General features: G+C 44.5%; 2 protein-coding genes across 5 annotated transcripts in view; one reads left to right on the top strand and one right to left on the bottom strand.

The window, feature by feature from the left end:
- Positions 1-19,002, bottom strand: part of LOC137524793 (ras-related protein Rab-5B-like) — an 81,741-nt gene extending 62,739 nt beyond the window's left edge. Inside the window, exon 1 of one of the 2 annotated variants that reach the window (XM_068245093.1) lies at positions 18,798-19,002. The gene's annotated coding sequence lies outside the window, so the exon portion shown is untranslated. The remainder of the gene's footprint in view (positions 1-18,797) is intronic. The other variant, XM_068245095.1, reaches the window with a different exon arrangement.
- Positions 18,766-27,976, top strand: part of FTCDNL1 (formiminotransferase cyclodeaminase N-terminal like) — a 191,796-nt gene continuing 182,585 nt past the window's right edge. The window contains exon 1 of one of the 3 annotated variants that reach the window (XM_068245091.1): positions 18,766-19,131. The gene's annotated coding sequence lies outside the window, so the exon portion shown is untranslated. The remainder of the gene's footprint in view (positions 19,132-27,976) is intronic. The other 2 variants (XM_068245092.1, XM_068245089.1) reach the window with 2 other exon arrangements.

Raw genomic sequence — 27,976 nt, 5'->3', positions numbered from 1 at the left:
AACTGTCATTTTCCAACTGCCATTTTCCAACTGTCATTTTAACTGCCATTTTAACTGCCATTTTCCAACTGTCATTTTTAACTGCCATTTTCCAACTGCCATTTTCCACTGCCATTTTCCAACTGCCATTTTCCAACTGCCATTTTCCAACTGCCATTTTCCAACTGCCATTTTCCAACTGTCATTTTCCAACTGTCATTTTAACTGCCATTTTAACTGTCATTTTTAACTGCCATTTTCAAACTGCCATTTTCAAACTGCCATTTTCAAACTGCCATTTTCAAACTGCCATTTTCAAACTGCCATTTTCCAACTGCCATTTTTAACTGCCATTTTCCAACTGTCATTTTCCACTGCCATTTTCCAACACTGTCAATTTCAAACTGTCATTTTCAAACTGTCATTTTCCAACTGCCATTTTCCAACTGCCATTTTCCAACTGCCATTTTCCAACTGCCATTTTCCACTGCCATTTTCCAACACTGTCAATTTCAAACTGTCATTTTCAAACTGTCATTTTCCAACTGCCATTTTCCAACTGCCATTTTCCAACTGCCATTTTCCAACTGCCATTTTCCAACTGTCATTTTTAACTGCCATTTTCCAACTGTCATTTTCCACTGCCATTTTCCAACACTGTCAATTTCAAACTGTCATTTTCCAACTGCCATTTTCCAACTGCCATTTTCCAACTGCCATTTTCCAACTGCCATTTTCCAACTGCCATTTTCCAACTGCCATTTTCCAACTGCCATTTACCAACTGCCATTTACCAACTGCCATTTACCAACTGCCATTTTCCACTGCCATTTTCCACTGCCATTTTTCAACTGTCATTTTCCACTGCCATTTTCCAACTGTCAAATTTCGGAAAAAGGACAGTTGGAAAAAGGACAGTTGGAAAAAGGACAGTTGGAAAAAGGACAGTTGGAAAAAGGACAGTTGGAAAAAGGACAGTTGGAAAAAGGACAGTTGGAAAAAGGACAGTTGGAAAAAGGACAGTTGGAAAAAGGACAGTTGGAAAAAGGACAGTTGGAAAAAGGACGTTCAACTTTTAACTGCCATTTTCCAACTGCCATTTTCCCAACTGTCAAATTTCAACTGTTTAAAGGATCACTACAGTGAAAAAAGTGAGCAGTTGTAGGAGAAATTAAGTGAGAGGCATATTGAGGCTGCCATATTTATTTCCTTTTAACCTCCTTGCCGGTTATCCCGAGCTCAGCTCGGGGTAACCTGCGCAGGAGGATATCTCAGGCCCCGCTGGGCCGATTTGCATAATTTTTTTTTTTGTTACAAGCAGCTAGCACTTTGCTAGCTGCTTGTAACTTCCGATCGCCGCCGCTCACCGCCATCCGCCGCGCCGCTCCCCCCCGCCCCAGAGCCCTGTGCTGCCTGGCCAATCAGTGCCAGGCAGCGTTGAGGGGCGGATCGGGATTCCCTATGACGTCCCGACGTCCATGACGTCGGTGACGTCATCCCGCCCCGTCGCCATGGCGACCGGGGAAGCCCTGCAGGAAATCCCGTTCTCAACGGGATTCCCTGCATACTCTGATCGCCGAAGGCGATCGGAGTGGGTGGGGGGATGCCTCCGCTTAGCGGCTATCATGTAGCGAGCCCTTGGCTCGCTACATGATTTAAAAAAAAAAAAAAAATAAAAAAATGTGCGGCGCTGCCTCCTTGCCGGATTTTTTAGACCGGCAAGGAGGTTAAGCAATGCCAGTTACCTGGCTATCATGCTGATCTTCTGCCTCTAATACTTTTAGCCACAGCTCATGAACAAGCACATGCAGATCAGGTGTTTCTGACATTACTGTCAGATCTGACAAGGTTAGCTGCATGCTTGTTTCTGGTGTGATTCAGACACTTCTGCAGAGACATAGATCAGCAGGGCTGCCAGTCAACTCATATAGTTTAAGGCCTCTTTTACACCAAGACGTTGCGTTTTAGGGGACGTTAAGGTCGCATAACGTGCCCCTAACAACGCATGGTGGTGTTGAAGTTGGACGTCAGATTGAGCTGCGTTATGAGGCTCTTGGTGCTATCCTGGGAAGTCCGGATCTTTTCAATGATTTGGATGATTCGAATCTGATCATTGAAAAGATCTGGATCTTTGAATCGAATCTTTGAATCATTTTACTAGGGAAGTAGGAAGCAGGGGTGCAGCAGAGTGAGAGGTGCAGGAGAATGAAGGCACATTGAGGGTGCTAATGGGGAAGGGAGAGATGCTGCAGGAAGATTGTGCTTGTGCACAGAAGCTGCAGTTCCTGTTTCTTCCAGACATCCACTGTGAACCGAATCCTTCATTGTGATGATCCGGATGATTCAACTCACAAAAAAGATCTGGATCAAAGATCAAAATCCTTCATGATCTGGACAACACTACAGTGCAGTGAATATTAATTAGCCATGTGGCTAGGAACAATAGTGGACTCTCCCCTTACTGAGCATGTGCAAACAGTCTGACGCAACTAAAACCACATATAACGCACAGCATGCTGCACTTTCTTTGAACGTCCAGCGTTACACTAACGCAACGTGGGCACTGTGAACAGCCCTTTGATTTTTCATTACTGTGAGTTGGGCTGCGTTACAGGCTGCTCTAACGTGTGCTTGTAACGTCCCACTGTGAAAGCAGCCTAAAAGAAAATTAATATAGCAGCCACCGTATTCTTCTCACTTAAAGAGAATCTGTATTGTTAAAATCGCACAAAAGTAAACATACCAGTGCGTTAGGGGACATCTATTCCCCTCTGACACAATTTCGCCGCTCCCCGCCGCATTAAAAGTGGTTAAAAACAGTTTTTAAAAGTTTGTTTAGAAACAAACAAAATGGCCACCAAAACAGGAAGTAGGTTGATGTACAGTATGTCCACACATAGAAAATACATCCATACACAAGCAGGCTGTATACACCCTTCCTTTTGAATCTCAAGAGATCATTTGTGTGTTTCTTTCCCCCCTGAGGGGGGAGTGCATAGCAGAACCACAACACTGAAGAACTTGGCAGCCTTCCAGACACAGGCTGACAAGTCTGACAAGGGAAAGATACATTGATTTATTACAGAGACTGTGATCGTACAAAGTGCTGCAGTAAGCCAGAACACATTAGAATAGCTTTTGGAACTTGTAGGATGATAAAAAACAGGATGCAATTTTTGTTACGGAGTCTCTTTAAGTTGCCTTTAAAGGAGTTATTTTGCATCCTAAGAATCAAACAAGCTGACACTTACCTGGGGCTTCTATCGGCCCCCTGCAGCGGTAATGTCCCACGCCGTCCTCTTCCGATGCTCCATTCCCCGCCGCTGGTCCTGGTGTAATCACGCAAGTTATTACACTGCGGCTGTGCAGTAAGCTCCCGATGACGCAAGCAGGAGCTAACATTATTGGTCTGTTTAGATGAATATTAAACCGGGACCGGCGGCGGGAAACGTAGCATCGTAGGAGGACGGCACGGGACATTACAGCTGCAGGGGGCCGATAGAAGCCCCAGATAAGTATCAGCTTGTTTGATTGATTTTTAGAATCCCACAGAACCTCTTTAAAGAAGACTTAAACTCAAGCACTGCAGTCAAGGAAAACAAATCCTACTGCGCATGCGCACACACCGACAAGGAGAACTTTGGGGCTCCCAGAGCTGGATCCCTTCTACTGTGGAGGAAGGGGGAAACCTCTTTAGGATACAAAGGCCTCCCCTTCCCTGAGGTAAGTACCCCCCGGGGCACTTTTTTCTTACAGGTACACTTTAAGAAAAGAAGAGGGCATATGGGAGGGGAAAAGTAGGAGGCATTGGTGGGGAAAACTACTACAATTAGATTGCAAGCCTACATATTGTCAGTATTGGCAATCTGTAGGTAAATTTGCCAATATAGGTAGCCTTGCAAGTTCCTCCTCCCCCCCACACGCATACATATGAACTGCCCGCTGGGAGACTTGGGCGCAGGATACAGCTGGTATACGGCTATTGCTGGAAGCCGAATTGCAGTGTTTTAAAAGCAACTTCAGCACTGTCTTCTGATGGCACCGAAGTTACTGACTGTGCGCCGCTATAGCCGTAATTCCTATTTCAGCCTATGATGGCGCCGGCTGTGCCCAAATCTCCTGCACTGTTATTACAGTGCTCCCCCCCACCCCCCCCCTGCATAGTTATAGGTAGCCTAGTCCCACCATCAGAGAGCTGAGAGCTAGGCAGTGACTCACCACAAAGTTCGGCTCCCCCCTTGCTCACTCCTTGCTGTGCTGCCCTGCGGAATAGTTCACTCCTCAGATCATCGGTAAGCCAGCCGCAGAGAAGTGACAGTCAGGCAAGAAGGGCATGGTGGCGCGTATACTTCAAATACAGGAAGTGAGCAGTGATGTCCCTTTCTGTATCTGCACCATTACTGTGCACCATTTGCCTGGCTGTCTCTACCCCACTGATCTGAGGTCTGAAGTATGCTGCAGAGCAGCACAGCAAGGAGCGAGGGAGGAGGAGCCAAACTTTGTGGAGGCAGGACAGGACCAGGACAAGTGGCATGCGGGCAATAAAGTAGCAGGCAAACCCGGTGTGTACCACCTGGCCAACAGCAAAGTACCACTGGTGGTACGCGTACCACAGGTTGAAAAGCCTTGTGCTAAAGCACATTTGGACAAGCCAGCTTCATTTTGGAATAAGGTGCTATGGACTGCTGAAACTAAAATGGAGTTATTTGGGCATAACAAGGAGCGTTATACATGGAGGAAAACACCTGCTACCTACAGTAAAATATGTTGGTGGTTCCATCATGCTGTGGGGCTGTGTGTCCAGTGCAGTGACTGGGAATCTTGTCAAAGTTGAGGGACACATGGATTCCACTCAGTATCCGCAAATTCTGGAGACTAATGTCTAGGAATCAGTGACAAAGCTGAAGCTGCCCCGGGGCTGGATCTTTCAACAAGACAACGACCCTAATCACTGCTCAAAATCCACTAAGGCATTCATGCAGAGGAACAAGTACATCGTTGTGGAATGTCCATCTCAGTCCCCAGACCTGAATAGAATTGTAAATCTGTGGTGCGAGTTAAAGAGAGCTGTCCATGCTCGGAAGTCATCAAACCCGAATTAACTAGAGATGTTTTGTAAAGAGGAATGGTCCAAAATACCTTCTACCAGAATCCAGACTCTCTAAGCAACCTACAGGAAGCGTTTAGAGACTGTAATTTCTGCAAAAAGGAGGATCTACTAAATATTGATTTCATTTATTTTTTGTGGTGCCCAAAATGTATGCACCTGCCTGTTTAAACAATTATTGCACACTTTCTGTAAATCCAATAAACTTAATTTCAGTCCTGAAATATCACTGTGTTTGTCTCCTATATGATATATTTAACTGATATTTTTAATCGTAACAACCAACGATTTATACAGGAAAATCATGACAATTAATAAGGTTGCCCAAACTTTCACATCCCACTGTAGAAGAGGATCATTCATCAGTGTTCTCCCCAGAGCTTATTAGCAGGGCGCGCAGCCCGGGTAAGATTGGCAGCCGCCCAGGTAAAATTCAGCCACCCGTACACCAGAGACCCGATTCCGCCGTTTTATTACATGCATGCGGTTAGGTCCCGGGTAGCTGAAGGCTCTCTTTCCTTCCTTCTCTTCAATCAACCAGTCAGCGTGTTTACTCCTTGGTGCCTGCCCCCAGCCAGTAGTGATGGGTCGTTCGCGAACGAGCCGGCTCTAAGAGCCGGCTCTTTGCTGCGAACGACAAGAGCCGGCTCTCAGTTTTAAAAGAGCCGATGCCTCAGCCGCCCCACAGAGCTCTGCTTTGCTCTGTAATAAAGGGCGCTGAGGCATGCTGGGAGATGTAGTCCTCTTCCAGCTTGTAGGAGTGTATGGGGCGGAGCAGAGCAGTAGCAGGAGGGATTGCCCCATTCAGAGAAGCAGTTTGGAGTTGTCATGGAGACGGGGGCGGGGCTTTTACTCCGATTCTGAGTGCTGTCTAGTGATATTTAATGAAGAGCCGATTCAGAGCCGTAAGAGCCGGCTCTTTAATGGGAGCCGATTCAGAAGAGCCGGTTCTCTGAGAAGAGCCGGAATTCCCATCACTACCAGCCAGTAATAACAGAGAGGAAGCGTGTGCTCCCCGCCCCTCACAAGTCCGTCTAGCCAGCAGCAGCAGCTGTCGTCACACCAGGGAGGAGAGATCATCCTTGCTCCTCACACAGAACGCACGGGCAGAGTGCAGGGCAGCGTGACGTTACACAGTGACAGCTCAGTCACTCCAGCACCCCATACTGCAGAGGACTTCTAATTAACTCTTTCAACTTCACAAGACATCCAGGTAATTAGCTTCCAGCAACAGAAAAACAAACAAGTAGCACACGGACTACAGTATACCACTTCTGAGTAATTTAAAGAGAGGTCACTAAAGGAATGTGGCACCTTAATGGGGAGAAGTGTGTATCCATGCAAAGTCATGAATGTCAAAAAAGTGCCAACTTATCACTGTTCAATAAAAGTGACAGTCTCATAATAATACCTTAAAGGACATTTGCACTGGGGGGGAAGAGATTAGATCTACTTAGCTAGGGCTTCTTCCAGCCCCTAGCAGTCTTATCTGGTCCCTTTCTGTGGTTTTGCTGCCCTTCAGGCTGCTGCTGTCCCCTCCAAATGATCCCCAACTACAGCTGGTTGCATGCAAAGCCTCATCTGTGCACCTCTGTCGCTCATGCTCCTGTAGTCTGGAGAATTCTGCGTTTGTGTAGTTAATAGCGATAACATGCAATTCGCAGTGCTCATTTCCCACTATTATACTTTTTTTTTTTTTCCGAACTGCAATCATCGGGCGATTGTGCTCTGTTTCCGGCAGCTATACAGCACAATCACAGGTAGTGGAAATTGTAGGTTGCGTTATCAGCGCAATTGCAATCACGTTTCCTGGTGGAAAAGGGCGCTTACTTCTCCACCCGGCTACCTTTTCATGCCACCCGGCTGAAAAAAATTTCTGGGGAGAACACTGTTCATATATCCTATACAATAAGACTTGACTGTCCCTGCATCATCCACTTTCCCTGTCTGTCCGTCCGTGGCTTTTTAGCACTGCGCATGTGCGCAGAACAGATAGCCGTTGAAATGGGAGGCCGGCCAGGGAGCAGGGCGGCCGGGCGTGTGCTCGTGGCGGGCACACGCACTGACTGGCGGCGGTAATTTCACTACCTAGAGCGCGTTTTTAAACGGGCTTAGGTAGACTAGTATCTAATAATCCAGCTTGTGTTCTTCCTGCTGCTGTTCTCCTGAGAGAAGCTCCTAGTGGATTACAAATAATGTTTTATTTAACTGCCGGCCTACTGCTTAGATTAACACTGGCCAGTGTTTGGAGAAATTAGCTTAAAATGTTTACCCGAGTTTGATTATAACATACAGTTTATACACTTGTCATTAAAAACGGTATTGTCACCATAAACATCAAATTTCAACAGCAACTGGTCTGAGTGCATTAACTGATAAAGATGCTAATCCTGCATTCAAAACTTGCAAAACTTTTTCTGCTGTTATGGTTTGTAGTTATCACATACTTTAGGAGCACTGGCCCTAGTGCCAAACAGTGCCAATGAGTTGAATGCTGGGAGTTATTTTTATCTATAATATATTCCTCCTCTTCCTTTTATTTCCCTGCCTAGCTGCTTATCAGAAACCCTCTGATTACTTGTGTTTATAAGCAAGGCTGAGGTGACTCAGTGATTGGATGTGTAAATAAAAAAAAGACAGTGCAGTTGTTAGTATACGCCTCAGTGGGAGTGTCTGAAGACACTGGGAGGAGGGCAGCTAATGAATACACAATGAGCAAGAGAAGGGGGTAGGGGGAAGAGTCAGGGAGGATATGATGTCAGCATTAGCTTGGCAAGATAATCACTGCCTTGAATAGGATTTTCTGCTTTTCCTTTATAAAATTCACAGGAATCATTACGTGGCTAGCACAATACATCTGTTATGTAAGTAGAAGTAGTATTTATCTACGTATGTGTTTTTTATTTCTAGGTTAGCATGGGTGTCGCTTGTTCTTTAAAGTGCACTTAATTTACTATGATTTTTGGAATTTGACATCTCTGGATTTTCCCAGAGGCTTTGGAGGTGTCATTCTCCATTCCATTCCTTTGCAAGCAATTGTTGGTATTCCATTATTGCCATAACTGTGAGTTAAGATGCTATGACCTAACATATTGCTATAAGGTAAATTGTTACATTTATCTTTATTACTGGGTCTCCGGATCCAATAAAATTACTTAGCATTATACTGCTGGCTTATGTGCATCACTGGAGGTTGTGGGTGTCACCAAAGTAGGACAAGAGCAGGACCCATGTAACACAGCAACACCTATGGGTAGGCAGATATAAAAGCTGCCATATTTATTTCCTTTTACATAATACCAGTTCCTGGCAGTCCTACTGATCTCATTAGCTGCAGGAGTATCTAGATCCCACAACTGAAACAAGCAAGTGGCTAATTCAGTCAGACATCAGTCAGAAACACCTGATTTGCATGTTTGTTCAGGGTCTATGGATAAATGTATCAGAGACAGAGGTTCAGCATGACAACCACATAACTGGTATTGTTTAACCTCCCTGGCGGTGCATTTCTGTCAGGAATTATGAGTCAAAAGTGGTACATTTTTTCAAGAATTTTAGGCCTCCAAGTCTTAAAGAGAACCAGAGATGAAGCACCCTCTTGTAATTTACCTTATAAATCAGTGGGAACATGACAGTAAACACCTAATCTGCTCTTTGTTTCATTGTTCTCTGTTTAATCTGACTTATCACCTCTGATAAGAATCCCCGACTGAGCACTCAGTCTAGCTTTGCTACGGAAAGATTATAGCTGAGTCTGTCTTCTCAGGTGTCTTTTCAAGCCCAAGCCTGCCCCCTTGTGGTTCTGCTATAATGACTCAGCTATTATTACCTGCAAAGCCAGACTGAATGCTCAGTCCGGGATTCTTATCACAGCTGATAACAGACACTTTTAGCAGTGAGGATGAAAAAGAGCATGGTAAGTGTTTTCTCTAATGTTCTTACTGATCTATATGGTAAAATACACAAGGGTGCTTCGTCTCTGGTTCACTTTAAGTCATAGCTCACCAAAATATGCCAGACTACAAGCCTGGTAAACATTCGGCATATAAATAAAAGACTAGAACACACATTTGTTGAATTAAATTTATGAAAAAAAAACCTTAAAAATTTTTGAAACTGTACAAATAAGGCAGGCAGAGAGTAGTCAAAATCCAGGAAAAGGTCGGTGCAGGCGGCAGGTAGAGAGTAGTCAAATTCCAGGCAGAGGTCGGTGCAGGAGGCTGTAGGCAGAAAGTAGTCAAAATTCCAGGCAGAGGTCGGTGCAGGAGGCTGTAGGCAGAAAGTAGTCAAAATCCAGGCAGAGGTCGGTGCAGGAGGTAGGAAGAGAGTAGTCAAAATCCAGGCAGATGTCAGTGCAGGCGGCAGACAAAGTAGTCAAAATCCAGGCAGAGGTCGGTGCAGGTGGTAGGCAGAGAGTAGTCAAAATCCAGGATGAGGTTGTTGCATTTCTGTTTTTCCTGAAAAAAATAAGTTCAGGTCTGCTTTAAAATTAGTCCCGCCCCCTCCCCCACAGATTGGCCACCGGATCCCCGGAAAAATAGCGGGTACATGGGGATCCCGGTGGCCGAATACGTTCATGTTGAACTAATTCCTGTGTTTTTCATGACAATTAAATTAGAGACAGGCGTTAATGCATCCTGGCATTTCCCTTTATATGTGTTTTGGTTGTGCTCTGGTTGGAAGGTTTTCTTTACGTATTAAATCAGTGACACGAGAAATGCAAACAGTAAAGGTTTGCTTGGGTTACCCTTTCCTTTACACAACACAAGGGGATGTGGTCATGTCACAGTAATCACCAGGTTGCTGCTGATACTCTGCGGAGAGCTGTGGTCAGGACTTCAGAGGATGGCAGACCCATCTTATCAAGTCTATAGTAACTAGAAGAAGGACTCCTGCTACAAGCCCCCCTTACAAAATGTTTTTTGTTTTTTTCTTCCATCTGATCTAGAGGAAGAGACAGGCACTTGTACACAACTTCTTTCTGCAAATATAAATGACATTTTATTTATTTTGCCTGGAGTTTAACCTCTTGAGGACTGCCGTGTTAAGCCCCCCTAAAGACCAGGCCATTTTTCACTTAATAGGCCACTGCAGCTTTAAAGGGAACCTGAAGCGAGGAAAATTATTTAAAATAAACACATGACGTAGCTGCAAATGAATATTACATACTAACCTCACCTTCAGTTCCTCTGAGAAGCTTAACATTTTCTTCTTACAGTGATCCCTTCCAGTTGACAATATTTTGTCTGAACTGAAATATACCAGTTGCTGACAGTTATTTCTCAGCAGTTGTCAGTTATAAATGAATGTGCAAGGTAATGTCCATGTTTCCCTATGGCTCAAGTGGGTGATATTACAGTTTTTAAAAAGGATGGAGAAATCCATTGATCACAGTGGACAAATGGAACGCAGGAGAAGAGACAGATTGAGTAGTAGACTACACAGGAGGTAAGTATGACCTGTGTATGGTTATTTTGACTTTTTATTTTCAGTTCATGTTTTCTTTAAGGCCTCACTGCAGGGCCGTCCAACTCAGCACACAAGTGATCCCCCCCCCCCCCCCTCTTTTTTTTTTTTTTCATATTTGTTTGATACTTTTTTAAATAAATATATCTTTAAAAAAAAAAATGTTGTAGTGAAACCTCCCCCCCCCCACCAGCCAATCAGCGTGATCAGCTGTCATAGGCTTCAGCCTATGACAGCCGACCACTTTCCTGCTTCAGGAGGGGCAGTGTTCTCCTCAGAATTTTTTTCCAGCCGGGTGGCATGAAAAAGTAGCCGGGTGGCATTAAAAAGTAGGAGGGTGGGGTGAGATGAAAGAATGCAGGGCCAGTGCTTCTCTGCACATTTCTGCTTACAACAGAGGTGGAATTGAGCCGATGACAGCCGGGTGCTCACCAAAACTAGCCGGGTGGAGCACCCGGCTAAAAGAGCCTGGGGAGAACACTGAGGGGACAGCCGTGTCACACGGTTACATCGGTGTACATCGCTGCCTTAGATCGCAGCGCTGTACAGCAATAAAAGTCGGCATTAGGTGGTCCTAGGACTACCGCCGCTGCGGTTGGCAAGTGGTTAAAGGGAATCTGAAGTGAAAATAAACTTACCGTATGATAATAATTTTTATATGTAGTACATCTAAGAAATAAAACATTAGCAGCAGAGTTTTGAGTCTAATGTTTCCAGTACATGAAGAGTTAATAATCTCCAGTTATCTATGCAAAAAAGCCTAATTGAACTCTCCAACTTTCAAAGTCGCAGAGAGCTCTGTCTTCTGAAGCTTATTATATCAACTGTCACTGCATTTTGTTTTTTCTGCAGAGGAAAGTTTAAAAGGTCATTAGCCTGCTCTGTGAAATCATTTAGAATGCTGAGTGTAGTGTGTAAACTACAAATATTAGAGAATGATGCAAAAAAAAAAAAAAAATATATATATATATAAAAAACCATATAACTGAAAACAAATATTTTCTGCTCTCCAATGATCTTCAGCCCAGGAGAACTTTAGTAAATCAGGCCTCGGAGATAATGATATAAAAGAGAGTAGTTTTAAAGTCATAAAGCTTTCTTATGAAGACCTTTATTAAATGTACTGGGCAGAGGTATGCTGATGTTGTGATATAGAGAAGCGCAGCTATGCCTTGACACACAAGTGTTAAAATAACACTCTGGTATCAGCTGCTGAAGAGGATACAAGTGAGCAGAGAGCAGTCACTGATAAACTGCATATCTTATACTTGTATGTAAAGTGCTATTCATGACCCACTCTTTGCAATGCAATTTCAGATACCTCCACACACACTTCGGCCTGGTGCACACCAAAAACCGCTAGCAGATCCGCAAAATGCTAGCAGATTTTGAAACGCTTTTTCTTCTTTTTCTGTAGCGTTTCAGCTAGCATTTTGCGGTTTTGTGAAGCGTTTTTGGTGTAGTAGATTTCATGTATTGTTACAGTAAAGCTGTTACTGAACAGCTACTGTAACAAAAACGCCTGGCAAACCGCTCTGAGGTGCCGTTTTTCAGAGCGGTTTGCGTTTTTCCTATACTTAACATTGAGGCAGAAACGCATCCGCAATCCAAAATCTGCAGCAGCCCGGTAGTATGCGTTTCTGCAAAACGCCTCCCGCTCTGGTGTGCACCAGCCCATTGAAATACATTACCCTAGCGGATTCGCACCCGCAAGCGGATCGCAAACCGCAGCAGAACCGCTCTGGTGTGCACTAGGCCTTCCTCCAATAAACCGTATTTCCTATCAGGCTCCACCTTTCTCAATGATAATATTATTATACAACATTCTAATCCCTCCATGCTCCCCCCACCGCCACACTCTCCCACCTGGAACCACTACACTATCTGCCCCCCCCCCTCATGTGATCCCTCCCCTTGTTCTTCAATGGAGCAGCGGGTGGGATGGTAGTGTCAGAAGAGCAGAGGAAGGTCTGATAGGCTGGCTCTTCCCTGTTCATGCTTGTTTGATGATGTCATCACACATTCATGCATAGAACAGGAGTTGACAAAAGGTGGGTGTGGAGGGGACCACAGGACAGGAAGTCCCACAAGGTATTTGTGAAGGCGTGGAGAGGCATCATGCACGGTAAGGCTGTGGATATGCTGCCTATCACATCAATGGTACATACAATCTGTTGCATCCTACTTAAAATCAAAGCAAATATTTTGGATTCCATAACCATTATGAACCTTCCTTAGGGGATGTTTGTTTTATATATTTTTATTTTTTTAAAAAAGCTGCTCATGTCCCTTTAAGTGTAACTGCACATTGCTCTCAGTAATATCCAGAGCTGCATTGCCCAAGGCAACCTAGGTGCCTTCACAAGGCCTGATGGGTGTTTAGGAGGGCTGTCTACACATACTTAGAACTGTACTGTAGCATATTTTGCACAGCACCTGAGTACATGACAGTGAGATAAGTGGGCTTCCCTCTGCTCCCCCCCCCCATATCCCATGTGCTGACTGAGCTACCCTACTAGGCAAACTTTAAACACCATCCTTATTCACGTTGGCAGCGACAGGCTTCAGTGGCCAACAATGTGGCGCTTAAGCTTCCTAGCCAGCAATTCTTTAGTTTCCAAAGGAAGACCCCATCTTCATATAGCTTTAAAGGGAGCCTTAACTGAGTGGGGTATGGATGCTTCTTTTTTAAACAATACCAGTTGCTTGTCAGTTCTGCTGATCTCTTTGGCTACAGTAGTGTCTGAATCACACACCTGAAACAAGCAGGTAGCTAATCCAGTCTGACTTCAGTCAGAGCACCTGATCTGCATGCTGGTTCACGGACTGTGGCTAAAAGTATTAGAGACACAGGATCAGTAAGGCCTAGTGCACACCAGAGCGGTTCTGCTGCGGTTTGCGATCCGCTTGCGGGTGCGGATCCGCTAGGGTAATGTATTTCAATGGGCTGGTGCACACCAGAGCGGGAGGCGTTTTGCAGAAACGCATACTCCCGGGCTGCTGCAGATTTTGGATTGCGGATGCGTTTCTGCCTCAATGTTAAGTATAGGAAAAACGCAAACCGCTCTGAAAAACGGCACTTCAGAGCGGTTTGCCAGGCGTTTAACAGCTTTACTGTAACAATACATGAAATCTACTACACCAAAAACGCTTCACAAAACCGCAAAATGCTAGCTGAAACACTACAGAAAAAGAAGAAAAAGCATTTCAAAATCTGCTAGCGGTTTTTGGCAGGGCTGTGGAGTCGGTCCAAAAATCCACCGACTCCGACTCCTCAGTTTAGGATTCCACCGACTCCGACTCCACGACTCCTCTAATTTGCATATTACAATTTTGTTGATTAAAAGTATGTAACATGAAATTCGTCTCTTAACTGCCAACGCTTAGGAATTTTACAAGACAACTGAAGTGAGAAGGATATGTAGACTACTATATTTATTCCCTTTAGACTAAAACTAGTCCTTGGTAAGAGTACTTGTAAAAGGTACAAACCGGAACAAAGAACATCTATCAGGCCCTAGGCAATGTAAGTGTGGGTACATGTAAGAATGATGTGCAGGTACTCTGCAGGGGAATGAGGAGATTGTAAACAGACAACACCTCTGTGTTCAATGTGGACAGCATTCTCAGTGGATTCCTGCAGCTCTGTGGGGAGTGCATATGTAGAGTATAGTACTATACATACCTGGGGCTTCCTCCAGCCACCTTCAGGATAATCAGTCCCTGTGTGTCCTCCTCCACCACCTGGATCTTCTGCTATGAGTCCAGGTACTTGAGCCAGTCAGGCGTAGTGCGCATGCACACACTCCGCCGCCAGGAGCATACTACACCTGTGCAGCACTATTATGCAGGTGCAGAATGCTCCTGGCTGTGGGAGCGGCATGCGGCCGGACAGCGCTGACTGGCTGAATTACCAGGACTCATAGCAGAAGATCCGGGTGGTGGAGGACAGCGAGGGACTGATTAGCCTGAAGGGGGCTGGAGGAAGCCCCAGGTATGTATAAAACTTTACTTTTCATCCGTTTCAGTTACCCTTTAATTTGTAATCACCAAACCAAATTTTAATAACATATCACATTATTTGATTTCATCAGCAAAGGGAGTGCATACATTTGCATAAATCAGCATCAATGCAGAATTATTTCCATCTCGTTGACCATCTCTATTAGTGACACAGCTACACATCAGGCTTTATTCTTACAGCATAGATGTTATTTAGTATATATAAGAGATTCCTGTGTACACATCATATATACAGTCACAATCAGATATGTATATCTGACCTTAAAAATACGGGGACTGCTTTATTGAAGCAGCACAAGTAACTAATTTTGACTGGTTTATTTCATTTTTGTGGACTAAGCACAGCTATTACTGTATATATACATTATTTTTAATGACTATTATCTGGGAAATAGAACATTTTATCACATTTTCTATTTTAATTACAGTTACAAATTCATTAGGAGTCGGAGTCGGTGCATTTTTTCCCGACTCCGACTCCAGGCACCCAAAATTGCCCGACTCCACGACTCCGACTCCACGACTCCGACTCCACAGCCCTGGTTTTTGGTGTGCACCAGGCCTAAGGCCTGGTGCACACCAGAGGAGTTTTTCTGAGCGTTTTGAGTTTTTAAATCTGCTGCTAATGTTATCCTATGTGTCTGTGCACACTGGAGCAATGAGGTTTTGTAAAAACCCCCATAGCATTACATTGGGAAGAGCTTTTAGAGGTTTCAAAAGCTCTTCCCAATGTAATGCTATGGGGTTTTTTACAAAACCTCATTGCTCCAGTGTGCACAGACACATAGGATAACATTAGCAGCAGATTTAAAAACTCAAAACGCTCAGAAAAACTCCTCTGGTGTGCACCAGGCCTAAGAGAGTGAGGCAACTGGCATGATTTTTAAAGGAAAGATCCATATACTCCTCAGTTTAGGTTCCCTTTAAAAATGCTGAGCTTTATCAGTGATGAAGTGCTGTGCGTGTTGAAGAATTTATGTTTGACTGACTGGTGTGAAGTATGAAACAGTAAGAAAGGCGTCCTATTTTACAAACACATGATTATGAATATTTAGAATCCTCAAGAGACGTGAATGCTGAATTATAAACAAGGTTCCTATTGTTTGCACACTGTAGGGTTGGAAAAACATCACAACTGCCTGATAGTGTCCTAGAACACCTGCAGTTACAAGGTACAATACCCATTCACTGCCTTTTATGACCTTGCAAGGAGGACACACAACTGTAAAGTTCCACTCACAACATGAAAGCTCTGGGTAAACTGTCCTGTAGGCGTTACACAACATTAGACAATCCCTGGCAATTGGTAGCTTACATTATGTAAAACAAACTTGAAATGAAAATGAGCTGATGAGCTAAACGGTATCTATAGTCAGAATCCTAAATAAGACCTTCCTGGAAACCCATAGCCTTATTTTGGTCTTAAAAAAAAAAAGTTTAAAGTTTTGACAGCCTCAAGTAGATTAGGATGTTTTTCAGCTCTAGGGACTTACTATGCGATGAAAATAGTTTGAGTTGATGCAGGATTATGCTAATTTGTATGCAAATATGTGCAGCTTGAAAATTAACTGAATTCCACTTTGCAAAATTTGGTTAATTGTCAAGCTGCATACCATAAATTTGCAGTAGCATTGGCATTACTGTTGGCACATGTGCAGTCCAACCGCGTACGCTCCCATTGGGAGCAATACAGGGGAGCACGTACAGTTAGGTCGCGCAAGTTGGCCCCAAACCAGCGGACTCTCCAGGGCCAATTGCGAAAAAACGAAGAGGCGGAGGAGGACAGCCTGGGAGCGATAAGCCTGGAGGGAGCTGGAGGAAGCACCAGGTATGCATGGGTTTCCTTTTAACTTGCAGCAGTAAAAAAATGACAGGAAGCTATTGTGATTGGTCCAATTTCAAGCTGCATATAATGTACATGAAATTTGAATGCAAAGAGATTATTTGCATCTCATGAAATTGGCTCCTGACCCCATGATCACAACACAGTGATCACTGCTCGTATTTGAAAAAATAAAAGGTCTCTGGTGCTTAAGGGGTCAGAGACGCCTTGTCTGGAAGAGGTTAAGTAAACCACACAAAAATATATCTCTATATATATTTGGCAAGTGTCTCTGCGTTTGTTTTTGTCCCTGTGTCAGTGCTGCGTATGTGCAGGGACAAGATGCAGAGACACTGCCTACGGTGCCGAAAACCGGAGGACGGGACCAGAAGGAGCAGTCGTGTGTGTGCGCGCGGCGAAGTAATGACAGACCTAACCCGTTTCTAAACGGGCTAAGGTGACTAGTGCATAAATAAATATCATCAACTCTAGCAAGTACACTAGTGCTCAGCATTTCTTGAAGAGCGGTTACCATCTGCATAGGGGTAAGGAAAAGAATAATTTACAAGAAAAGCAGTTACAAAGCATTGAGAACGGGTATTTGCTATAGAAACTCACAGCTTCTACTGAGTTTTAAATATAGTATGTTAAAGATGGGAGAAAAAAAATTAAGTGTACTGCATTATTGATCAAAGTCCAATTGAAGTACACTTGTGTTAGTGTACTTATCAACTAAAACTAACTTTGCACTCAGAAAATCAACAGAACATGTAAAGATGAAGAGAAACATCACTGAAGATGGAAGGTTGTTACTATTTCAGAGCTCATGGCATGTAGGGAGAACAGCAGATAATGATAAAAGTCATAATACAGTCTGTCAGTGTGGCTCAAAATATTTAACAAACATTAAAATTCCTCTTCCATACCTCCCAACTTTTTGAGATGAGAAAGAGGGACACTTAAGCCATGCCCCTGTCACACCCCTGACCACGCCCCGTCACACCCACCATAAAGGTTTCATAAGAAAAATATTTTGTTTTAGAATTCAAACCAGTTGCAGACTGGGAGGTGGAAAAACTGAGGAAATCCACCTGCTGGCCAAGCAGCAGAAACCCCGTGATATCAATCCCAATAGAAACCTGCAGAAAGTCTTCACTGTGAGCAGCAACACCTGATTACTGCTGCTTGCCCAGGCACCAAGTGGATTTTTTCAGCTTTTCCAGCTCCCAGTCCGACACTGATTCAAACCACATTGGTCCTTTCTATTCTGGTTCATTTTCCTTCATATTAACATTTTAAAATTAGCAATACATCAATTTAAAAGGATGGGAATAAAGTTTAGAGTTAAACATATTTTTTAGTACAGCAATATATATATATTTACATACAAAGAGGGACAAATGAGGGGAAAAGAGGGACAGTTGGGAGCTATGTTCAACGGGAACCAGAAAATTTCCAAAGGCAGCACTGAAAATAATCATGGTCTAAACAGATTTAGGAACTGCTGAATAATTAACCTGTAACTGTTTAATTCAATGCTATTAAACTGGTCAGCAGTTGCTAAATCAGGTTAGATCTTGCACATTTGCAACTCCATTTCTGGTTTCAGTTGACCTGGAATATCTATAGTTTATATATTTTTTGTTAACAGTACAGAAAAGATCTGCATGTTAAAATACTCCCTTTGTGTGTTATACACAGAGATGGAGATGAGCGTTAAATTCTACTTTCCCATGGTTTCTATCTATAGGAACTGCAATTAGCAGGAACAAAACCATAACTCTCAATGGCCTTATCACATTCAGAAGTTAGTGCTTGGCCCTAGAATATGACGGACCTATGACTAAGGTAGGGATTACATTGTGAGAGCCTCTGAGGGAGAGTCAGTGACATGACTATGTACATTTTACAGCACTGCTGAAGATGACAGCACTATAAAGTAATTATATCAGCTCTATATAATTTTCCAAATTTAGCTCCATTGTTTTTCATTTCTGTTTAGCCTCGCTTATTCCAGTAATTGTACACACACAAAAACCTAATAAGCCAATTCTAGATACACATGAGCTTCTGTGCCTCTTGCACCTGTATAATATTCCATAGAAGAATGATATTTTACTGTTGGAAAATATATAAAAAGTGAACATAAAGAGGAACGTCTGCATCCAGGAACCAGTATTCTGGGAATGTATAAAGGGACTGACAACAAATCAGCTCCACTCATCTGCACAGGAACATAAACATGACCAGTGATTCTAGTGATCAGCAAGCATCCAGCAGGCAGGCACATAGGGTAGTAGAGAAGTATCAGAGCACAATAACAACACCAGGCGTCAGTTTGTGTGTTGGGAGGAGGAATCCCCTGTACATCCCCAGACAGCACGTATCAGTGATAGTTACCGGGCGGGCATCAGGCGAGGACAGACACACCCTGCAGCATCAGGAACGGCTGACAGCTCCGTACAGCGCCGTCCGGGGCCCGAGCAGCCCCCTCCCTCACCTCACAGCGCTCCTTCCTACTGTCACAGTCACTCCGTACAGCTCTCCTGAGGGGGGCGAGCATCCTCCGGACACCGGAAACCCAACCACTAGCCTGTTTCCGCCGCTCGCTATTGCTCAAGCTGATCGCTCTATGGTGATCATATGACTAAGCAAAGGACCTTCACTACTAGATGGTCATGTGACCACAAGCCAGTGGAATAACATATGGACCGAGTGCCTGACGCTATGACAGGTGATCATTCTGAATTGCACACAGATGGGGAAAGGAATGGGAATAGTGTACTAAAATTGCAGGGCATGAGTAATGCGCAGCAAGGCTAGACAATGTTTTTGTGTTTTCCTAAAAGAGGCTGCTACAGTAATGTGCATGCACACACATCCAATTTTGCTTGACCAAGGACTCTGTCCACTTTTAACGACCCCTTATAGTATTAGGGCTCTTTCACATCTAATAACGCATGCAGAAGCCATTCTCCTGCGCCAGCGGCGGCTCCAGCTTCAGATTTTTTGGGGGACTCAGAAGGGGCACAATGGCTGGCTGGCGGGGCTCAGGGGGGAAATTTGCGGCGCGCAAAAGGAGTGGGCGTAGTCATGACATCATGTGGGTGGGGCTAACTCTAATGTAGTTGTACCAGCTAATGTAGTTACAATAAAAAAAAATGAAGTAAATGCACGTAATGACTGACAGCCGTTCACCAGTAAATGCATGTAATGAGAGACAGCCTTTCAATAGTAAATGCACATAATGAGAGACAGCGTTTTCCCACTAAATGCCCATAAGAGATAGCCTTTCACCAGTAAATGTACACAAGGCTGGTTTCACAGTGGGACGTTACAGGCGCACGTTAGAGCAGCCTGTAACGCACCCCACCGCACAGCAATGAAAAATCAATGGGCTGTTCACAGTGTCCACGTTGCGTTACTTAGTAACGCTGCGCCATAAGACAACGTACTGCATGCAGTACTTCATAAGCGGCAGAGCCGCGTTAGACTGCTTGCACATGCTCAGTAAAGTTGGGAAGGAGCGGAGAGCGGCCAGGCACATGGCTAATTAATATTCACTGCACTCAGTGACGTGCAGTGTTTACTTCCTGGAGCGGCCGCTCTGTGCGGCGATTGGCCGGGCGGGACCACGTGATGCCGCATGCGTCCAAGAGTATGCATCACGGCATCACGGACGCCAGAGTGAGCTGCACAATGCGGCTCACTCTGACGTCCACAGCAGAGAGCACCAGGCGTTGCGTTAGGGGCACGTTATGCGACCATAACGCCCCCTAAAACGCAACGTCCTGGTGTGAAACCAGCTTAAGAGACAGCTTTTCACCAATAAATGCACGTAATGACAGACAGCCTTTCACCTGTAAATGCATGTAATGAGAGACAGCGTTTCACCAGTAAATGCATGTAATGAGAGACAGCGTTTCACCAGTTAATGCACATAATGACAGACAGCCTTTCACCAGTAAATGCATGTAATGAGAGACAGCATTTTCACCAGTTAATGCACATAATGACAGACAGCGTTTCCCAAGTAAATGCATGTAATGATATAGATGTCCCCAGTATATGTAACCAGGGGTATATGTCCTCAGTATATGTAGCCAGGGATATGTGTGCCCAGTATATGTAGCCAGGGGTATATGTCCCCAGTATAAGTAGCCAGGAGTATAGCTGCCCCCAGTATATGTAGCCAGGGGTATATGTCCTTAGTATATGTAGCTATGGGTATCTGTAGCCAGTATGTGTACCCAGGGGTATATGTCCCCAGTATATGTAGCCAGGGGTATGTGTCCCCAGTATATGTAGCCAGGAGTATAGCTGTCCCCAGTATATGTAGCCAGGAGTATAGCTGTTCCCAGTATATGAAGCCAGGAGTATAGCTGTTCCCAGTATATGTAGCCAGGAGTATAGCTGTTCCCAGTATATGTAGCCAGGAGTATAGCTGTCCCCAGTATATGTAGCCAGGGGTATATGTGCCCAGTATATGTAGCCAGGGGTATATGTGCCCAGTATATGTAGCCAGGGGTATATGTGCCCAGTATATGTAGCCAGGGGTATATGTGCCCAGTATATGTAGCCAGAGGTATATGTGCCCAGTATATGTAGCCAGAGGTTTATGTCCCCAGTATATGTAGCCAGGGGGTATATGTGCCCAGTATATGTAGCCAGAGGTTTATGTCCCCAGTATATGTGCCCAGTATATGTAGCCAGGGGGTATATGTCCCCAGTATATGTAGCCAGCGGTATATGTCCCCAGTATATGTAGGTAGGACTTACCATGTGATGTCCCCAGTATAGCCAGGTGTATAGATGTCCCTAGGAGGGGTGGCAGCGCAGAGAAGGAGAGCTGTGGGGACAGCGGCAGAGAAGGGGGACTTCTCCCCCCCCCTTCCCTCACCTTGGGGCTCCCCCCTCTCTGCCTGGCTCTCCCCTCCAGATATCAGCGGCTGGCAGCAGAACACTTCCGCTTATCCCAGTGTGGGAGAGAGAGATCGATCTGTGCACCGCTACTCTGGTCTAGACTAGCCGCTGATATTTGGAGGGGGGAGCGAGGCAGAGAGGGGGAGCCCCAAGGTGAGGGAATGGGGGGGGAGGCGGCCCCTTCTCCGCTGCTGTCCCCACGGCTTCCTCCTCTCTCTGCTTCCACCCCTCCTGCTGCTTGGCAACCCTGGGGGGGCTTTTGGTTGGGCTGGCAGCTTCTCCGCTGCTGTCCCCACGGCTTCCTCCTCTCTCCGCTTCCACCCCTCCTGCTGCTTGGCAACCCTGGGGGGGGGGCTTTTGGGTGGGCTGGCAGCTTGTCAGCTGGGGCTTAAGCCTGGGTAAGCCCCAGTGTAGCGCCACCACTGTCCTGCACGCGTTGAATAGCCTGCGGCGTGTCGTCGGGATGTTCCGGTGAACTAATACGGTCTCCTTTTGGCACAATAATATTTGGCAAAAGAAGTGCATATGCCAAGTCATGGCAATTGCAATTGATAAATAATAGAACTTGTGTGCAAAACCTTTTTTTCACGTTACACTGCGTCTACCATTACTTTATGCTTTATTATTACAATTGAAATTTTTTTAAAAATGTATAGTCCTAACTTAGATTTAAATTCAGTTTATCAGAATGTAAGGTAAGTAGGTAAATACATTTATTCAGATATTTACATCAACTCTAAAGAAGGGAGAGCTGTGGTGGAAAGAGGTGCAGGGTACCAATGCAAATGCAAAAAAAGTTTTCAACTTTCTATCAGGTCATATCAAAACCTAGTGTGTTCAGTATACTGGTCCATAACTGTAACAGTCCCCCCCCCCCCCCAATCAGCAGCAAAGTTAGGGGCTGATAGGTGTGAGTGTCCCTCCCCCATGTCACCAGTACCATTGACCACAGATCACTGCACCAGCTCACCTCCAGAAGTCCCATTGTAAAATCAACATTAGAACTATCGGTTTCCCAATTAGCATGTGGGGTGATTCCAAGGGGAGCAGGCACCACAAAGATGAGGAAGGTTAAAAATATTTGTTTATTTGGATGGTTTTAAAGGAAAACCTTTATGTTTTGTTGGGCATTGAATCATTTTAAAGTTATATTCCACTTTTGTCAAAAAAAAAATAAAAAAATCATCAGACCTACAGCAATCAAGCACAACATTAAAACCACTGACATTTGAAGTGAAAACATTGATCAACTTGTTATAGTTAAAGGGATATATTAGGCAGCAGGTAGTTCTTGGGTCAGAACATCTCTAAAACAATAGATCTACGGCGTAGGTCCTCAGCAAATTATACGCATACCAGAAGATACTTGAGGGGGGCGTACGTTTGTTTTTGCCACCAGGGAGCTGGGCGCAGGGTGATCCAAATGACGGCTTACCCGGCTGCCGCTCAAATGGTCTATACTGGAGGAGCACAGCTACCTTGTTTGTCTATTATGTATATCAAGTGTGGCAGGAACATGTTGGTCTGTGGTTGCTAGTATAGTGCAGTTCAGGGCTATATAGGTTTGTAGTAAATAAAGTAGCACAAAGAAAGCAGTGGTTGTGATTTGAGCAATATGTAAGTCTCAAACACATGTAAGAGGCATGTCACCCAACGGGGCCGTTTTTCGCACTAAAATTCTCGATCATTATGCGCGTTATAGCACAACCAAAATGCTAGCGCAACTGTGATATCAGTTATCACGGTTTAGTAAATCAAGCCCTATGTGTGCAACCAGCCGTAAACTCCCTTGGGCGTCTCAGAAAGACAAAGCTAAGGAATAGGGGGAAGAGAGGATGTTCTCATATTTGGAATAAAAATCCATACTAAAATATCAGCCCCCCCCCCCCAAAAAAAAAAAACAGCTACATGTCAGAACTTTCAAGCAAAGACAGCTGCCTGAATGCAGGCCCCTGCTGGGGGCTTTTAACACAGGTTTAAAATCTCAGGAAAATCATATTTAAGCAGTAGTCTGCAATGCCAGGTCAATAAATAGTAAAAGAGCAGTTATCCATGACTTAAAGAGAAACCGTGAGCAAGAATTGAACTTCATCCCAATCAGTAGCTGATACCCCCTTTCCCATGAGAAATCTTTTCCTTTTCACAAACAGATCATCAGGGGGCTCTGTATGGCTGATATTGTGGTGAAACCCCTCCCACAGCATGATGTCAGGACTATGGTCCTGACAGTTTTCTGTCTGTGAACCTCATTGCATTGTGGGAAATAATAGCTGGTTACAGCTGGGTCCAACTGCCAAAAAAGCAAGCAGCACCTCCTTCCACTGAGATCACCTGCCAGCAGTAAAAATGTCACAATGTGATAAATGTCAGAATGTAAATCAGGGATTTAAAAGATTTTACAATGGGAAAACACTGACTAAATCATTTATACATAATTTTTGTAAAAATGAAGCACATTTTTTTATTACATTATTTTCACTGGAGTTCCTCTTTAATACAGTACATACTTTGGATGTAGCTTTTCTCACTGAGACATGGCTATTTCAAAATGCAGGATCCACTATGGAAGCTTCCATGCGAGTCAACTATTCTTTGCTACACTAGGAGAGGCAAGAACACAACGAGGAATGATTGCTCTATACTTTAAATCCAATTTGAAAATCAAACCTTTTGCTGTAGGCCCCACCCATTATTTGAATGTATGGCAGCCAAACTTTCAGATGAGAAAAGTATCAACATATTGCTCGTCTGCCAGCCCTGTGGTGATGATGCAGACTTTCTCAAGAAAATTCTGATCTTCTATTCTGTGTAGCATTGGAACACCCTAGCACAGTGATGGCTAACCTTGGCACTCCAGCTGTGGTGGAACTACAAGTCCCATGAGGCATTGCAATACTCTGACAGCTCTAAGCATAACTCTAGGAGGCGGAGGAATGATGGGATATGTAGTTTTGTCACCGCTGGAGTGCCAAGGTTAACCATCACTGCCCTAGAGGCATAATCCTGAGAGACTTAAACACAAGGGTGGACACCCACTCCACCCAGCTAGGAAGTGAGCTAATGTAGAAGAAAGGATCCGCAAACCAAGACAGGTTGAAGTGAAAAAGGCTTGACAAATTTATTTGAAAAAATCCACAAGATATGCAATAAAAACAGGATCAACTGACGCGTATCGGGCCTACCATCTGCCCTTAGTCATAGTCTATGACTAAGGGCAGATGGTAGGCCCGATACGCGTCAGTTGATCCTGTTTTTATTGCATATCTTGTGGATTTTTTCAAATAAATTTTTCAAGCCTTTTTCACTTCAACCTGTCTTGGTTTGCGGATCCTTTCTTCTACATTTGTCCTGCTGGGGCCTGGCTTGCCTGATCCTGCACCGACTGGTATGATGTCTGGGGGTAGAGCGTTATGAACTCTCTTGCTGCTTTAGGAAGTGAGCTACTTCTCACCATGAATGAACTGGGCTTCTCTCAAGCTGTTAACCTTTGTACACAAGGAAGGGCTATCAATATCCAATGTAGAAAAAAACCTGTAGTATGGTCAGACCATCACACCATCCACTTTTACATTACAGCACCAGCATATCCTTCTTTGAAAGGTCTGTCACCCCAGCATCTTCAGACTTTGATCTGGATGGACTGCATTGTTCTCGCCAGAATTTTTTTCTAGCCGGGTGGCATGAAAAAGAAGCCAGGTGGGGCACAATGGGGGAATGCAGTGGGTGGAGCACCCAGCTATAACAGCCAGGGGAGAACACTGGACGGATTGACTATTGCTTAGACCTTGACTCTGTGCCCTTTAAAGTAAGCCTGAGATGGGGACTTAATAAAAAAAAAAATACATACCTGGGGCTTTCTCCAGCCCTCTTCAGGCTTATCACTCCCACGCCATCCTTCTCCACCTCCTCGTTCGTCCGCAATTGGCCCTGGAATGGGGTACGAGAGATAACGGCGCCGGAGACTTGGGCGCAGGATACAGCTGTTATATGGCTGATCCTGCTGCCGCACAAGTCCCGGCCGTATTAAATACTATTCCCCCTTTAGGCCGCCATGGATAGTGGGGAATGAAATAATTTGGCTTCCAGCAATTGCTGGAAGCCGAATTATTATGTTTTAAAAGTAACTTCAGCTCCGTCTTCTGACGGCGCTGAAGTTACTGCCTCTGCCTGCTATAGCCGTAATTCCTATTACGGCCTATGGTGGCGCCGGCTGCGCCCAACTCTCCTGCGCTGCGCCCAAATCTTTTTTTTAGCGTGTTCGCTGGAATGTCCTCTGGTCCAGTCGGCCCGGCCCTGCGCATGCTCCCACTGTGCTACCAATTCTTGGAGCATTCTATGTCTGCGCAGTATTACTTCGCAGTCGCAGAATTCTCACAGCAACAGGAGCGAGACTGGGGAGCACGTGCGCTTGGACTGTGCCTGGCCCCAACAGGACGATTTACTGGGGCCAGTTATGAACAAAAGAGGAGGACAGCGTGGGAGCGATAAGCCTGGAGGAAGCCACAGGTATGTATATTTTATTATTAAGTACCCATCTCAGGTATACTTTAAATATCACTGCTATGTTTCATCTGCTTTTGACTCTTGCTTTCCTATGCATAAAACTTTCCACACCGTTACATCATGCACAATGGTTTGACAACTCCATCAAGGAACTAAAGAAGGAGGGAACCATACTGGAACGACAATGGCACAAACATCAGTCCTCCAAAAAAATATTCCCTAATTCTTCACCCCAAAAATGACCAGACAATGATCAACAAGAAAAAGTCCTCTTTTTTTGAATCCCAAAAATAGCAAGAGCAGCCAAAAAACCTGCCCAGCTATTTCACACAATCTTGTTGATGCAATCCATTTTGTTAGAAACCCATCATCACATTCTCAAAGGACCTATGTGAGAAATCTGCCCTCTTCTTCACATAGTCTCATCTACCTTGTCTGCCATTAAATCTGCAGCACTGGAAACCTATGTAAAGCCTCATAATGGATGCAAAAACAACTTTATGCCATGGTCTGACTTCAAGGTAATTACTAAAGAAGATCTCTCAAATATCCTTCCAAACCTACAACAGACTACCTACAGAGTTCATGTTGAAATGCCCTGATGTTTATGCCAGCATTTCACAAAATAGTAACCTGCTCCTTGCAAGTGGGCACGTTTCTTACCTGCCTGAAAGAAGCAATCATAAAGCCACTACTCAAGAGACCATCCTTAGATGTGGATATTTTGAGCAGCTACGGACCTGTTTCCAACCGTCCCTTTCTGGGGAAAGCTATGGAAAAGGGTGTGTATCTCCAACTCAAAGCCAAGCTCTTAAGGTACAACATCTTTGACCCTCTACATTCTGGGTTCAAGAATCAACACAAAAGCGAAACAGCCTTCGTTCAGATCTTCAATCTGTTCATGGTCGGAGACAGAGGCAAGTGTTTTATCTGCTTGATCTCGCAGTGGCTTTCGATACAGTTGATCATGAAATCTTACTTAACAGTCTGCTGGACTACTGTGGCATTGATGGTTTAGTCCTCCAATGATTATACTCCTTCTTGGCTTGCAGAAAACAAAGGGTAGCCTTGGGGCCTTTCAGTTCTAACCTTGTGCCACTAAAATATGATGTGCCCCAGGGCTCGATTCTATCCCCTTTACCCACCACCAAGAATGGAAGGTAGAGAACTCAGACCTTATTAGCTCTAATACTGTGCACAGCTTGGGTTAGCTGATTGATAAACTTCAGGAATCAGTTTCAGCAGTTGTGAAACCTTAATTAATTCACATAATTGTCATGCTAACATTCAAATCTACACAATCTAGGCCCAGATTCATGAAGGATGTGTTGGAACTGCATCACCTCTCACAACCTCAGATCAGCAGGATCTAATAACTTGACCACCTCCAGAGCCTTCTGTCATGCTTCCCCTACTCTTTGGAACGCCTTGCCACACCCAATGAAGACAGTTTCAACACTGGAGGCAATGAAATCAAAACCTTAAAGCCACCTGCTTAGTTTGACATTTATGATCACATAACTTCATCTGTAACACATCACAAGCCACAACTATGTGCTGATCTGAGACACGCTTTAGGTCCTATGGGATAGAAACGCTTTACAAATGTTTTCTTGTCGCCGTTGTGTGTACTGGGCTTTAGTCAGAGTTCTACAGAAATCTAATTGAATATGTAGTGATCCAAGAAAAAAGATCCACAGGAAGATAATAATTTGTGTTCATTGTATGTAAATAGAGCATGTGAGGAGTGCTGGGGCCTGTGTTCTATGGCTGCATAGTTTTATACAGTGCAATAGTTCATGTGCTTTAGATGCAGTTTAGTTGTGGTAAAAATAAAATGAACTTACAAAGCACATGTAAAGCATGCCATTGCGATTGGGCCTTTAGACTCAGTTCACACTTGAGCTGAATCTCCAATGGCCAGTCAGAGCGTACAATCCTTACTTTTCTGTTCTGTTGTAGTCTGCTTTGAGTCCAGAGCAGATGCATTTTCACCATAAGCATCTATGGGAAATGCATCTGCATCTCCGGAATTATCATGCAGGTCAGGACTTTGCATATCGCCTGCCTCAACGGATCGAACAGATATGTTGAAAAATGACATAGGCACACACCCAAATCCCTATAGCCATGTATAGCGATTTGGGCTGCGG

Source organism: Hyperolius riggenbachi, chromosome 7, assembly GCF_040937935.1.
Source record: "Hyperolius riggenbachi isolate aHypRig1 chromosome 7, aHypRig1.pri, whole genome shotgun sequence".
NCBI lineage: Eukaryota > Metazoa > Chordata > Amphibia > Anura > Hyperoliidae > Hyperolius > Hyperolius riggenbachi.
This window is presented reverse-complemented; position numbering and strand designations above follow the sequence as displayed.